Raw genomic sequence first — 17,327 nt, 5'->3', positions numbered from 1 at the left:
ATTGTTGACTTTTTCCCCCAAGGCATCCAACAACAATGGGACACTCCCCTACTAATTCAGCCGAGTTAACAATGGCTATCTCTCCAAGTAACTCCCCCGTGGGTGGTCCCCTTACTGCAAGGGACTCTAGCTTAACTGAGGCTCAGACATTGCCTCAGTACAGTTCTGGGCAATGTGTCCAAGCCGATTGCAACAGTAGCATCGAGGGCCCCTAGTTCCTCTCTGCCGAGCCCCAACACCTCTTCCTCTGGATCCTTCTAATTCTCTGGATCGGTACTCCTCTTCTCTGGTTCTGTGGTCTTTTTGCCAATATACTTCCTCTGTTAGTCAGGAAACTTCTTCCTTCATTTGCTGAGTTGCCTTAGAAAATGCTGCTTTAAGGTCTTGAATGCATGTTTCCAAAGGGTTGGTCTCCCGGCCTATCTCAGGGGCAGACATGGGGTGTACCCACTGTGGAGTGACAGCATATGGACCAAAATTTGCATCTCGGTCCCTGGAAATGGCATCTATCTGTATCTGGTGGAAAGTCAGTTTGTCATCTTGCGTGATCTTATCCAACAAAATTTGCCGCAGCGGGACATTCCTCAACCCAATTGCAAATTGATCTTGTAACATCTGGCTGGTATTTGGAAGTGCACCCATCCGGATCACGTCTCTTAATTTTGCCCATCAATTCCTGCAGTGCGTTAGCAAACTGAGGAATGGACTCATCCTCTTTCTGGAACCGGGCAAACAAATGTTGTTGAAGGGTACCAGCCGACAATGTATTCCCATAGAGATCCCCCAGAATCTTTAGTACATTTTTCAGGGAATCGCGGTCTTCTTCCGGTCTCAAAAGGATAGTACGTCTGGCTTCCCCTTTGAGAGAGTTCAGAGCCAATTGGAGATTCAACTTTGGAGACACCTTATATAGCAGGGCAATTTCTTCGAGCAGTGATTTCCAATCTTCCAAATGTAAATTGCAGCCATTGTATTGTGGCAAATGAGCAAGGACAGGGCCTATGTTGACCCGTCCAGCTGTCCCCCTATTCTCTTCGTCGTCTGACATCCTGCCGACTATGCCAAATGTGGGAGGCTAGCGAAAGCTCATTAGCCAACACTCACCACTTTCCCATGGCAGAGTCCTGGAGTGTTCGTTCCCGAATTACCACATGGCCTATAATCCGGATCTTCTTCACTGATTAAGTATTGGGTTCAATAGGCATGAAGCTGTAAAAGAATGGGGTAATTAATAATAATCCTCCTCTCCCTGATGACACTATAAATGCTAGGGATGATCGCGACCTTCACCGGTTGGGTGAATGGTCATCATTGGCACGAGGCCTCAGCTACCCAGTTTTCACCTATACAGTGCTCACACACTCAGGTGTATTTTGGATCTCCCACCATTGTGCGAGATAACCTAACCAGTGCTCAAGGAGAGAACAGACAAAGAAAGAGAATAATTAGTAGGTTTGGATCTCCCACCATTGTAAGAGATCCCCTATCTGAAGCTCAGGTGAAGGACAGACAGACACTACGAGATACTCACACTAGACCTCTTGTCACCTTGACAAGTTGTACGCCAGCCCTTAAGAATCAAAACAAAACAATCCCCCTTCCTTCACAGACAAATCACACATACAATGCTGTACCAACTGAGTTACATGATTGTATGCCCGAAAGCATGAACTTCACTTCCGGAAACTAGGTGTGCAGGTAAGATATGTTTCACCACAAACTCTCTGCAATAGTAACGAGAAGATTCAATGCAACCAACAAATAAACATTCTTTTACAAACTACATAAACTAGGCTTAATGACAATACACATCTAGCGGAAACACTCTCAATACAGCTGTCCCTCTCTTTCTCTTCCCGGCCGGCCGGCCCTGCCTGTGCCCTTTAGAACAACACTGCTGTCTTTTACCTTGTTCCTCTAGCCTGAGTCTTCAGAATCCCCACTGTGTAAATTTAGCTCCGAGGCCGGATGGCCTCTTGCACTGTCTCCTGAGGAAGAATGCTCAGTAGCGTGAGCTTAATACTCAGGCCCACCTAGCTGGGGCTATCCTGGGTGATCTGGGTCTAATACCCAGATTACCTTATCACAGAAGCCCCCTTCCCAGAGCCAGATACCTTGTGATCTGGGTCTAGTGCCCAGGCCACTCTACGCAGGCCCACCTTCTTGTGGGCGGTCTCTAGTGTTCTGGGCCTGATGCCCAGATCACTTTATAATTTAGTCCCACCTACTTATGGCCAATATCTAGGGATCTGGACCTAATACCCAGACCACTTTATGCTGTTGGGCCACCTGTGGTCCCTGTCTAGTGATCTGGGCCTAATGCCCAGTCCACTTTATACTGTTGGGCTGCATGTGGTCCCTGTCTAGTGATCTGGGCCTAATACCCAGACCACTTTATGCTGTAAGGCCATCTGTGGTGCTGTCTAGTGATCTGTGCCTAATGCCTAGAGCACTTTATGATGTAGTGCCACCTGTGGAGGAAGGGGGAAAAAAGGCTATAGGGCCTAAAGCCCACTTATAGGCCTGGGCATAGTGCCCAACTCTCTGCCCCCAGGCCTTGTGCCTGATTGCGCCATGGGCCTAATGCCCAAACCCTGGTGGTCTAGGGAGGAGTTATAAATATGTGGAGGTGGCCCACGGTCACCAACCATTCTCGTCGGGAGAGTCTGCAGTGGGGAAGTTCGTGAAGCTCTTTAACTTCCCACCACTGCATAGCTCTCCGGTCCTCAAATTCGGATCTGCTCCCCGCCACCAGCCACCACCTTCCTCGTTCAGCCGTGGTACTTCTGCCTTTGGGTGTTGATCGCGGCGTCTTCCGGTGTCTTCCAGCACCTCTGGAGCTTTTCTTCCTCACAGATGATCCTCCTCTCTTGAACCCTGCTGATGGACTGACTCGCCCCCTCAGCAGCGCCAAATATACAGAGCCGTGAGGGGGTGGAGCCATGATGCGGCGAGCCGTGATTGGCTCACCATACCAGAACTGGATTGGCTGTCCGCCCGCAAGCTGTACAAAATCAGATGCAAGCTCGTCCAGCCCTGTCTCCCGCCATGCACCGCGATGCCCGAAATGCCGATGCCTGCAGGTCCAGTGGACACTGGATTCTGGCCCGGATCAGACCTTGTACTGGTGACCCCGCTCACACCTGCATCCTGACTGTCAGGATATTGGCCGCATCCCCCACACATTGCCTTACCCTGATTTAGAATACTCAGCTTAGGCAGCCTGTGTGCCTCCAGCAATGGAACTTCAAGTCCAGCCATGCCCTGGAAGGAGCTTTTAAAAGTGTGCTGGGACTTGTAGTTCTACAACAGGGAGGTTAGACATGTGACACTGCCTTTCCTCATACACCTTCTCATCCTGCTCAGACTGAATTCTCCTCTTGCTCCAACATGTGCTGGTCCTGGGCAGTGTACACCTCTCAGTGCTGGATGACATGTTGGGGCTGCTGCTTGCTCTGGGCCTGATTCAGACCCACTCACGAGCGCTGGCAAGCAGGTCGATGTTGCCCTAGTGCACATGCACATGACGGAGGCTGCTCCATCATGCACATGCGCGAGACCCGAATAACGATGGCCAAGCGGGGCGTGCTGTTGATGGTGATTGACAGCACCCCCCCTTTGGTGGGCGTGCCGGGGGCGTGGCTGCCCAGACGGAGGCATTCCCATGGGAATGCCTACCATCTGGGGCCAGCCCCACTGACATCGAGTGATAGAGCCAAAAGCACTCCTGGGCTTGCGGCAGTGAGACCCTACCACAGGGTCTCGTTGCAAGCCCAATGGTCATGATGGTCGTGACCATCGCGACCATCATCATGTGAGCTATGTGAGTGGCCAGTAGGCCGCTCCAAAATGAAGGAGGGACGGCCCTGATTCAGAGCGAGCGCTCTGTCAGAGCGTCTGGCTCTGAATCAGGCCCTCTGTCCCTGTCTGCTTGCTCCCGGCCAACATGCATGTTCGGTTGGAAAGTGAAACTGAAAGTAATCAGTAACCTGATGAGGGGGGGGCATTTTCACAGTGGTCCGGCCAGAGACAGTCTGGCTGATGTACCAGTGATCACTAAAGGGCAAGAGAGCCTCACACCCGAATGTGTAATAGTAATGCTTACAATAGTAATGCCCCCTGTAGTAGTGCCTTCAATAGTAATGCCCATTGTAGTAGTGCTCCCAATAGTAATGCCACATGTAGTAGTGCCCCCAATAGTAATAAACCCAGTAGTAGTGCCGCTTACACAAAAAACCCCACAATACTTACCTTAATCCCCGCTCCTGCATCCGTGGCCATCTGACAGGCTTCTCCTCAGAACTATGTGAGAGACATCATGATCATGACGTCTCTGCCATAGTGCACACTGTTGAAGCCAGAGCTCAGGAGTGAATTCCAGCCTTTGGCTGCCGCTGGTGGTGTGGAGAAGAAGCCAGACGCAAGCTGGTAACAAAATCTCAGCGGACACCGGCAAATGGAGCCTCCCTGCGGTGGGCCAGAGGAAGCAAAACGGGTTCTGTCTCCAAATAGAAGTTATGGAACACAGTTCTTCCCCATTCTGGACCTTTAACCCCTGCCCCACCTGCTTCCAAATAACATACTTACCCCTCTGACCATCCTACCTGCTTCTACATACCACAACATGCCACTCTGACCACCCCTCATGCCACTATGACCACCCCACATGCTGTACACATGCCAGTCTGACCTCAAATGCAGGGGCCTCCAAAACATCTACAGATACATCTCTATCAGCAGTGCTGCACCTCATAATGATTTTGGATGTTGATAATCAAAATGGCACATTGGCATTTTATCCTAACACTAACCCTAACCTTTACCTAAAATGCACCATAACGCCCACCCTAATTGTACCGTAACCCGAAATGAAGCCTAACCCTAACTTCAGTTAACCCTAACAGCAGCCAAACCTTCACCTCAGCCTAATCCTAACCCTAATCCTACCCTAACTACAGCCTAACCCAATCCTCATTACAGTCTAACCCTTACCATAGCCAAATCCTAACCCTACCCTAACTACAGCCTAACTCAGCTGCAGCCAAACTCTAACTACAACCTAATCCTCACCCTTCCCTCACTACAGCCTAACTCTAACCACAGCCTAATTCTCACCATGCTCTAACTGTAGCCCTAATCCTAACTGCAGTCTAACCCCTATTGCACCCTAACCCTAAACCTACCCTAACTACAGGATAACTCTATTTGAAGCCTAACCCTAACCGCAGCTGAATCCTAACCCCACTCTAACTACAGGATAACTCTAACTGCAGGTTAACCCTAACCGCAGACTAATCCTAACCATACCATAACTGGAGCCTTGCCCTAATGGAAGCCTAACCCTAACCCTAACCTCAGCCTAATCCTAACCTGTTGACATTGTTAATGTTGACATTATGAACATGTTGACATCCGGAATGGTGACATTATGTTGTTAAAATTCTAAATTTCAACATGATGACTACATAACCTACAATAATCTTTATTTTTAATATAAAGGGCCTCATTTATCATTGAGTGACATTCTTGTTATCACTCGTTACTAATCTTAAATAGTGCTCCAATCAATCAGCTCTTGTTATTTTTCAAAAATATGAATGAGGAGGTGATGGTTGGAGTACAAATTAAGATTAGTAATAAGTGATAACAAGAATAATACTTGTTGAGAAATATTTCCCATAGTTACTACATATAATTAATAAATTATAAGAGTAACATGTACAGTAAGTAACTTACCTTCAAGGTGGCAGGGAAGGGGTGGCTTGACTCTGTGAAGGGAGAGAGAGCATAAGAAGAAAACTAGTGTGTGGGAGGGGAGGGGGCCCAGGTGTCTGCCACAGATGGGGGGATTGGAGATGTGAGAGGAGTTAGAGGAGTAGATGGCAACCTGTGTGGGGGAGGGTTGGCACATATAGGGAAGGGGTTGGATCTGTGAGGGGAAACCTATGTAGGGGAGAGGGGTTGGATTTCTGAGGAAAGAGAAAGCATAGCTGTGAGGGGAAGAGAGAGCAGTAGAATAGAACCAGTGGGGGGGTCGGGGGGTGCTGTGGATGGGAAAGGCATTGGAACAGTGAGGGGAGAGAGAGCAGAGCTGTGAGGGGAGAGAGCAGAAGAGGGGAACCAGTGTGGTGGAAATGGAGGGGGTTAAGGTGTGCCACAGATGGGGGAGTGGTTGGATCTGTGAGGGGAGAGAGAACAGAGCTATGGGCCTCTGACAGGCACCGGCGGGCTGCCAGTGCCTCTTAGAAAGAAATAGTGGGTCGAGCCACATGATAGCATTCGGCCCCACAGTTTGGTCGCCCTCCCAGGAAACTTCCCGTTGACTTTAACAGTCAATCTGCCCCTGCTCATATATATATATATATATATATATATTTATATATATAATGCAATTTATTGTGTCCTTTTGTGTGTTTTAATAAAATGTCTCTAGATAATACACTATGAGAGTGTCCTTTCTCTCCATATGTACATGAATGAACATGGACTAAAAAGTGCTATCTGAAAAAAACTAAGAGGTAGATACAGGGATATCAAGGACCATATTCTATATGCTTATTTTTTGACACAGTATGGTACGCATATTAAGGGTATATGGTGCGTGCATAAAATTTATATGAATATTACACTCTGAGGCATCTGTTCTTCACTTTTTGTATTTCATGATCATCGGGAACTTTACAACAAAGGTCCATTTGGAAAAATATGGACTGCCACTGTTGATACCTGGATCATAGTGGATGAATATATTGAACGACTCATTTGACTTAACATTTGGACAGAATATCTGAATGGTTTAGCGCTGTGACTAGTACCTGTGTTATATATGTATATATATATTTATTTATATATATATATATATATATACAGTCAGGTGCATAAATATTGGGACATTGACAGAATTTTCATATTTTGGCCTCTATTCACCACCTCAAAGGCTTTGAAATGAAACAAACAAGATGTGCTTCAACTGCAGTCTTTCAGATTTAATTTGAGGGTAATTACATCCAAATCAGGTGAACGGTGTAGGAATTAGAACGGTTTCTATATGTGCCTCCCACTTTTTAAGGGGCCAAAAGTAATGGGACAAACTAAACAATCCTAAATCTAACTTTCACTTTTTAATACTTTGTTGCAAAACCTTTGCAGGCAATTACAGCCTGAAGTCTGGAACGCATAGACATCACCAGACGCTGGGTTTCATCCCTGGTGATGCTCTGCCAGGCCTCTACTGCAAATGTCTTCAGTTCCTGCTTGTTCTTGGGGCATTTTCCCTTAAGTCTTGTCTTCATCAAGTGAAATGCATGCTCAATCGGATTCAGGTCAGGGGATTGATTTGGCCATTGCATAACATTCCACTTTTTAGCCTTAAAATCTCTTTGGTTGCTTTTGCAGTATGCTTCAGGTCATTGTCCATCTGCACTGTGAAGTGCCGTCCAATGAGTTCTGAAGCATTTGAATAAATATAAGCATATAATATTGCCTGAAACACTTCAGAATTCATTCTGCTGCTTTTGTCAGCAGTCACATCATCAATAATTACAAGGGAACCAGTTCCATTGGCAGCCATACATGCCCATGCCATGCCACTACCACCACCATGCTTCACTGATAAGGTGGTATGTTTTGGATCATGAGCAGTTCCTTTCCTTCTCCATACTCTTCTCTTCCCATCACTCTGTTACAAGTTGAGCTTTGTCTCATCTGTCCATAGGATGTTTTTCCAGAACTGTAATGGCTTTTTTAGATGTTGTTTGGCAAACCCTAATCTGGTCTTCCTGTTTTTGAGACTCACCAATGGTTTACATCTTGTGGTGAACCCTCTATATTCACTCTTGTGAAGTTTTCTCTTGATTGTTGACTTTGACACATATACACCTACCTCCTAGAGAGTGTTCTTGATTTGGCCAACTGTTATGAAGAGGTTTTTCTTCACCAGGGAAATAATTTTTCTGTCATCCACCACAGTTGTTTTCCGTTTTCTTCCGGGTCTTTTGGTGTTGCTGAGCTCTCCGGTGCGTTCTTTCTTTTTAAGAATGTTCCAAACAGTTGATTTGGCCACACCTAATGTATTTGCTATCTCTCTGATGGGTTTGTTTTGATTTTTCAGCCTAATGCTGGCTTGCTTCACTGATAGTGACAGCTCTTTGGATCTCATATTGAGAGTCAACAGCAACTGATTCCAAATGCAAATGTCACACCTAGAATCAACTCCAGACCTTTTACCTGCTTAATTGATAATGAAATAATGAGGGAATAGCGCACACCTGTCCATGAAATAACTTTTTGAGTTAATAGTCCCATTACTTTTGGCCCTTTAAAAAGTGGGAGGGAGATATAGAACCGTTGTAATTCCTACACCGTTCACCTGATTTGGATGTAATTACTCTCAAATTAAATCTGATAGTCTGCAGTTAAAGCACATCTTGTTTGTTTCATTTCAAAGCCATTGTGGTGGTGAATAGAGGCCAAAATATGAAAATTCTGTCAATGTCCCAATATTTATGCACCTGACTGTATATAACCAACAGATACCCTCAGCGCTAGCATTTATAATATACTTAATAAAAAACTCAAAAACTATGTTGGTGAATGATTTTTGAAAAGCACCTTCCCCCAATTGCAATGGGGTGTCTGCTTAATCCAAAAATAATAAAGTCAGCTTTACAAATTTAAGGTGCTTCAGAGGAGTTGATGCTGTAACCCAAGGCAGAGGGGTCTCTGCTCCCAATCCACGTCAATCACAGCTGCTCAAACTGCCTCAGCTGCCCAATAGACACTGCCAAACTTGCGGTCAGTTACTTCCAGGTTTTCGGGACTTCCGGCTTCCGGTTAGCATTCCACAGCATTCCTTGGGTCGCATCACCGTCAGCCACCCACTGTACCCAGCTCCATTACTTTGAAGCCAGTGAGCAGCGCAGAGACTACAAACACAGCCACTGGTAAGAATCATTTATTATCCTCCCCTAGAAAGGCTAGAGGCAGAGACTGCCAGTATAAGTTTCTTACAAGTGACCTGGAAATCCTGGAGCATCTTTCTATTATGAAATAGTATTAACCAGCTGGATTACCATTTTACAATTATACCATGAATTTTTTAGCTGTAAATGGACAATTTACCAAAAAAACTGCTACCAGTATTTTAGATGATTTTGTTGTCTGCCAAGATTATTTTTTAGCTAGATCCATGCAAAAGCATTTTCATTATATACATGAATTATTGATTTTTTGTTCTCCTGTCTGTTCTTGGTTATAATCATTTTATTATTAATTTCCATGTGTCTTATAATGATTTAAATAAATATTTTATACAGCATTCAAATTAGCAGCCTTGTAAGAGGGCTCCCATTTTTTCTGTTATTCCAGGATCTGCATATTTAGCAGAAGTCCAGTTCCACAGTGTGGGGGCAGCTGTATTAGCCAGCATTCAATTACTCTGGCATACTAATTCTCATTAGCGCCAACTATATATAATTATGTAAGACAATACAATGAGAATACAATAATAACCAAATTAGATAAAAATAAATCAACAACAGAAATGGAGGATGAGGTAGATTTAAAGCATTAAAAGGAATTTCTTAAAAACAAACTGATACTTATCTAATTCTAAGTAAAAGAGGTCCATGATAAGTGAGAGGTGAAAGGCATCCAATGCGTTTGTCTAATACCTAGACTGATTCCCCTTGAAATTAAGGATTCTGAATTTGAACCTCTATACGCTCCTACCTATACCTTCTAAAAACTTGCCTATAAACCTCTAAAATTGACGCTATTTGCGTACGCAGTCATACAGTAAAATAAAGACTTTAGACCTTGAACATGTGTTTCCAAAGCACAAAGTATTATTCAAGTAAAGTACAGTCAGTTACACGCTGTGATCGAAGTACAATTTAGCGTAAAGAATTATACAGACCCAAGATACAGTTATACATATGCACGCGCTCTGGACCAGATACCGGCATCAGCAAGAAACCTCCGTCAATCAGCAATCAGCAAGAAGACTCCGGACAGGGGTCACAACACACACATTTATACCCTTACAGAAACAGACAACACAATAGAGTGGTTTGTTACTGATCCCATTGGTTCCCCATCACGGTGCATTTGTTACAGGACATTTAACTGGTTGATTCAAATGGACACAGGTCAGCCTCTGACAGCCTATTGTCTCCTCTATTCCCACTGCATGCAAATCTAGGCTGTTGGTTTCACAAAATACATTTTGGTGCTTTATATCTCTAAGGTCCATAAGTTGAGAATGCATGTTGCGATCTTCTCAGCAATGATACCGGAAAGCTGTTGAGAAAGTGCAGATCAGTAGAACACCAAACATGGCTTACTTATCACATATTAAAACTTAGATACCAAAATAGCCTTTAGTTCACAGCATTTGTAATAAATGAATAAAACTTGGATCTTATACTTTAAAGCTATGGAACCTTTTATGTGAGTGTACGTTATGTATGTATTAGGGGTTTGGGAAAAGACGCTAGTTAGGTTTATCTGATTTGGGGCAGATGTGCACGCATGCAGCTAATAAACAGCGTTTGCATGCAGGATATTGTGCATTCGCTAATGTGCGTCTTGTTAACAGCACAACTGTGCGTAATGTGCAGTGTTTATGCATGTAATTCTATTTATGATAGATTGTATATATATATATATATATATATATATACATATATATAATTTCTTAGTAACATTTTTTTAAACTGCAATGCAAATGTGTTATGGGCAGTGAGCTTCACTCCCAAACAGGGTGGAGACCCCCAACCATGCTGGTACTAGCCTGTCTGACAGTGAGTTTAAAAGAGCAGATTTCTTACCATTGTTCATTCAGTCAAATTCTAGTGTCTGGGCCATATTACAATTGCCACAGCTACACCTGTCCACATGTGGGGTCTCTCCCTTTACATGCAAAAACACCCACAGTTCCTGGTGTATTGTTTTTTTCTAATTCCTTTTCTAAGGAAGCTGTTTTTCTAGTTGCTAACTGATACTGTGTTTGTTTTGATATATTTCTATGCAAGGTTGTCCCCAGAATGTGCCTGTCATGGCTTCTAAAGGAATTACCAAAAACATTGCAATCTGTACTTAGCTCGTGAGTTGTAACTTAAAATGGTGTTGTGCAGATTCTTATTTTTAAGATGGAGTCTGGTTTCCATTCGCAAGATGGCATTGCTCCAAGCTAATTTTACACTGATTCTGTCTCAGCCACTAAACCAGCTTCGACAAAAGTCTTAAGACATAACTCTGAGAGTTATGAGTTGCTGAGTTTCAAATTGAGGAGACAATAAAGCATTTCCAGGAACGTGGTTACAGTACAAAAATTATAGATAACTGTCTCACCAGGGCAATAAAAATTTACAAGAAAAAAAATCCATCTCCAAGTCAATCTACATATAAAGGGAGAATGATAATGTATGATACGAATCTGAAAGCCGTGTCGAAATCTATCTGGAAACATTGGCCGCTACTAAGGACTGATCCAGTCTTTGGAGGGTAGGCCACTAATCACCACTATTAAGTGAATTTAAAGGACTTTACAGGATGAATACCTCAGGGAATGATAAATAATCGGGCAACTGGATGACAATCAAGAAAGATTGCTTTGCTTGTCAGGGATGCATAACCTGTAGATCTTTGATTACAGGACAATGCTTCTCTCATCCACATAGTGGAAAAAGAATTGTGCTTGATTATCTGTTGTCTTGTAAGATGCGCCCTGTGATTTACTTCCTAAAGTGTCCCTGTAGTATAATGTACATTGGAAAGACAACCTGGACCTTTCGCGAGTGGATGACACACCATCGCTCCTCTATACGATTGGCGTATTCCAAAATTGAATCAGAAAAGATTAAGATATATGATCATTGATTGGGTACCACCACTGATGAGGGGAGGTGACAGAGGACTCATGTTGTGTAGAAAGGAAGCAAAATGGATCCACCACTTAGAAATGGTGGTCCCCAGAGGTTTAAATGAATATATCTATCTAAATATATTTCTATAGTGATGTGTAGAACTTTTTGGACCTGTGGCTGCCCTTTAGACAAGCACAATATTCTTTCTTTATTATTTTTTTCACAAGGTTTTTTTTTCACTCAATAATGTTTATATAGATGCCTCTTAGTATCTGCTATGCTTTGTAAACTGGTTTTATGTATTATGTTGTTTTCATTTCTATATTTTGTGGGTGTTGGGTTTCTAGGCACTTCTTAGATTAATGTAATGGTAGATTGCACTGAATATAATAGAGCATCCCCTAACATTATTTTAATAACAATGTTTGATAGAAAATTCTAAATACAAGTATTGATTTTAATAAGAAATAAAATGAGGGCTCTAATAGACTAATTAGACTATAGTTAAATGGTTTTAAACTACGTGCTGTTAATAAGTATATATTGTTCTATAGCAGTGTGGGATACTTTTGGGCTATAGTGTTGAATCTCAGAGTTATATGTATAATTCATTAACCTTGCATGGTAAATAATGACTTCCTATTTGTATCTCATGGCAAGGGCGATGCTTTTGGTTTGCGTTTCATGGTTAGATCGCTGGCTGGAAGTTGTACTTTGCCGTATTTGGAACACAAAGGGGGCATATGTTGTCCCCATCGGACTATAGAGGGCAGGATGGAGCTGTTGGGGGTAGTAATAAGATTATTGGTATGCCCATAAGTCCTTTGTTGAGTCTGTTGAGCTGTTACTTAGTAACAGGCACTTCTGTTTTTTTGCTTAGCATTGGCCAGAAGTAGCCCAGATAATTAATGAGAAAACGGGACATGTCCCTAGCTTTTTATAATGAGGGAGCAAATGAATATTGTAGCAAAAGAACCTAAATTGCCAGATTGGTAATGTTTTAAATTGTAATAATCTAACTTGAGTATGGCGTCCCCTGTGAATAAGATTGCACCTCATTTACCACTGGTATATAAGGGGGGGTAGGATGCTTTAGGTTACAGTATATGCTGATGTTTTGTCCTGCTTGATGGGTACTTATCCTGAGGAAGGTCACTATCTGTGACCGAAACAAAAACCATGTCTGTATTTACAATGTGAGTAAGTGATTATTGTTTTGATGGAAGCGTTGGTGAGTGCTCTCTAATTTTTTCTGGATTGTACATGTGCTGTCTCTACAGGGGCACTCTGAGCTTGCCCTCCAGATGATGGATTTAGTGCAATAATAGTGCCTACCTATTATTGGACTATATAGACTAGGGGTGTGCACCGGCCACTTTTCGTGTTTTGTGTTTTGGTTTTGGATCTGGATCTTTCTTCGTGTTTTGGATCTGGATTGGTTTTGCCAAAACCACGCTTCCGTGTTTTGGGTTCTGGGTTTTGTGTTTTGGATCTGTATTTTTTTGAAAAAAAGCATAAAAACAGCTAAAATCACAGAATTTGTGGGTTTTTCTGCTCCTATGCTATTATTAACCTCAATAACCTTAATTTCCACTCATTTCCAGTCTATTCTGAACACCTCACACCTCACAATAGTGTTTTTATGTCCAAAAGGTTGCACCGAGGTAGCTGGATGACTATGCTAAGAGATACGAGTGGGCGGCACAAACACGTGGTCCATCTAAGAGTGACACTGCAGTGGCAGACAGGATGGCAGCTTGAAAAACTAGGCCCCAAACTATACATAATGCAAAGAAAAAAAAGAGGTGCAAGATGGAATTGTCCTTGGGCCCTCCCACCCACCCTTATGTTGTATAAACAGGACATGCACACTTTAACAAACCAAACATTTCAGCGCCAGGGTCTGCCACACGACTGTGGCTGAAATGATTGGTTCGTTTGGGCCCCCACAAAACAAGCTGGCAATTAATCTGTCCCTGCACAAACTGGCTCTACGGAGGCAAGATGTCATCCTCATCCTCCTCATCCACCGATTCCTCACCCTCTTCAGTGTTGTGTACATCCTCATCCTCACAGAGTATTAATTCATCCCCGCTGGAATCCACAACCACAGGTCCCTCTGTACGTTCTGGAGGCTGGTCTCCCTGGAAGAGTTGATAATTCATTTTATGAACATCATTTTCTCCACATTTTGTGGAAGCAACCTCCTACGCCTTTCGCTGACAAGGTTCCCGGCTGCACTAAACACTCTTTTGGAGTACACACTGGAGGGGGGGCAACTCAGGTAAAATAGAGCCAGTTTGTACAGGGACCTCCAAATTGCTTCATTTTCCTGCCAGTACAGGTACGGACTGTCTGACATGCCTACTTGGATGCTGTCACCGATGTAATCCTTTAAAAGACAGACGCACGCTTGTCGCTGCTGCTTTGAGGATGCAAGTGCGGCTACAGCCCACACAATTCACAAAGACAGAAAAAAAAGAAGAATATTTTTATTGTTTGTGTAGCGCACTTTGAGGGTTACACCACTTTTTAACAGACGCACGCACGCTGGTTGCTGCTGCTTTGAGGATGCAAGTGCGGCTACAGCCCACACAATTCGCAAAGACAGAAAAAAGAAGAAGAATATTTTTATTGTTTGTGGAGCACACTTTGAGGGTGTCACCACCCATTAACAGACAGAGGCACGCTTGTCGCTGCTGCTTTGAGGATGCAAGTGCGGCTACAGCCCACACAATTCACAAAGACAGAAAAAAGAAGAAGAATATTTTTATTGTTTGTGTAGCACACTTTGAGGTTGTCACCACCCTTTAACAGACAGACGCACACTTGTCGCTGCTGCTTTGAGGATGCAAGTGCGGCTACAGCCCACACAATTCACAAAGACAGAAAAAAAAGAACAATATTTTTATTGTTTGTGTAGCACACTTTGAGGGTGTCACCACCCTTTAACAGATAGACGCACGCTTGTCGCTGCTGCTTTAAGGATGCAGGTGCGGCTACAGCCCACACAATTCACAAAGACAGAAAAAAAAAGAAGAATATTTTTATTGTTTGTGTAGCACACTTTGAGGGTGTCACCACCCTTTAACAGATAGACGCACGCTTGTCGCTGCTGCTTTGAGGATGCAGGTGGAATCTAGACGGGATTTGGAACCGGGGACACACTACCTCCATCAATTGTCTAAATCCCACTGCACTAATGGCGGATACCGGACGCACGTCTAACACCAACATAGCAGTCAAGGCCTCAGTTATACGTTTTAATTCAGGATGACTGCTGTCGTACTTCATCCTCATCGCTAGGGACTGTTGGAGGGTCAATTGTTTAGTAAAAGTAGTGATGTTCCTACTTCCTCTCTGGGATGATGAACAACTCCCAGCAGCAGCAACAGCACTAGGAGGAAGTGGTTCTTGATCTTTCCCTATTTTATTTTAATCGGAGAAAGTTTGGTCCTCCATTTATGTTATATTGATATATACGTGCGGCTAAGGCGCACACAAACACAGGAAATATTTTTTTATTTTTGCTGGAGAGTAGTGCACTTTGTGGGTTACACCACCCTTTAAGAAATGAGCCAGCCGGCTCTTTACTTATGGGACACAGGCGCACGCTTGGCGCTGCTCCTTTGTTGATGCACGTGCGGCTACTGCGCACACAATTCACAAACACAGAAAAAATATTTTGTTTTGGCTTGGACTGGAGTGTACTTTGGGGGGTTACAGCACCCTTTAATGGTCAAGCCAGCTGGCCCTTTACTTATGACACAGGCGCACGCTTGGCACTACTTTGTTGATACACGTGCGGCTACTGCGCACACAATTGGCAAACACAGAAAATATTTTTTTTTTTGGTTTGGACTGGAGTGTACTTTGGGGGTTACAGCACCCTTTAACGGTCAAGCCAGCAGGCCCTTTACTTATGACACAGGCGCACACTTTGCACTACTGTGTTGATGCACGTGCGGCTACTGCGCACACAATTCACAAACACAGAAAATATTTTTTTTTGGATTGGACTGGAGTGTACTTTGGGGGTTACAGCACCCTTTAACGGTCAAGCCTGCCGGCCCTTTACTTATGACACAGGTGCACGCTTGTCACTACTTTGTTGATGCACGTGCGGCTACTGCGCACACAATTCACAAACACAGAAAATATATTTTTTTGGTTTGGACTGGAGTTTACTTTGGGGGTTACAGCATCCTTTAACGGTCAAGCCAGCCGGCCCTTTACTAATGACACAGGCGCACGCTTGGCACTACTTTGTTGATGCACGTGCGGCTACTGCGCACACAATTCACAAACACAGAAAATATATATTTTTTTGTTTTGGACTGGAGTGTACTTTGGGGGTTACAACACCCTATAATGGTCAAGCCAGCTGGGCCCTTTACTTATGACACAGGCGCACGCTTGGCACTACTTTGTTGATGCACGTGCGGCTACTGCGCACACAATTCACAAACACAGAAAATATTTTTTTTTTGGTTTGGACTGGTGTGTACTTTGGGGGTTACAACACCCTATAATGGTCATGCCAGCCGGCCCTTTACTTATGACACAGGCGCACGCTTGGCACTACTTTGTTGATGCACGTGCGGCTACTGCGCACACAATTCACAAACACAGAAAAAATATTATTTTTTTAGCACTTGGGGGGAGCACCCCTGATGGACAGAGCACCCCCTGGACAACACTACAGCACCCTTTTTAGGACTGGGACACTGCACAGGACTTTGGAGTGGACACAGCCCCTATGGAGAACTGACTGCACAACACAGTCCAGCCAGCCCCTAAGAACTTTGAAGTAGTGGACACAGCCCCTATTAACAACAGCAGCCCAGTACAACACAGCCAGCCCCTATGGACTTTGAAGTAGTGGACACAGCCCCTATGGACAACAGCAGCACAACGCAGCACAGCACAGCACAACACTACTCTGCACTACACTACACTACACTACACAGCCCAGCCAGCCCTAACTCCCAACCTCCCTCTTGACTGTCCACAGCCGAGTGAGAAAATGGCGCCGACGCGGGTACCTTATATAGGATCCAAAACCCGCGAGACCCGGAAGGCGGGATGATGACGTTTTGCCTCGATTTCAGATCCGAGTCAGGCGGGAAAAGTCGAGCCTGATTCAGATCGGCCTCAGATCGGGGGGGCTCGGGGGGGTTTGGATTTCTGAAATCCAAACCCGCTCACCCCTAATATACACACATATAATGGTAATCACAAGGTTGTTTGAGGTGAACCTTGGGACCATAATATACAGTAGCTGTTCCCACCATGGGTTTCAATGGAGCTTTCCCACTAGTGAAGTCTATAGGGAAAAGTGTGACAGACAGGCTGATCGCTCACAGCCAATCAGTGGGCACATCTGTCCCCGATGATTGACTGATGGTTCCTGCAGAACTCATGTGGGTCTCCGTCATTTGCGCGGAGGAAGGGTATGTG

This window comes from Taudactylus pleione, unplaced genomic scaffold, assembly GCF_031769625.1.
Source record: "Taudactylus pleione unplaced genomic scaffold, aTauple2 ptg000007l, whole genome shotgun sequence".
Lineage (NCBI taxonomy): Eukaryota > Metazoa > Chordata > Amphibia > Anura > Myobatrachidae > Taudactylus > Taudactylus pleione.
Note: the sequence above shows the minus strand (reverse complement) of the source record.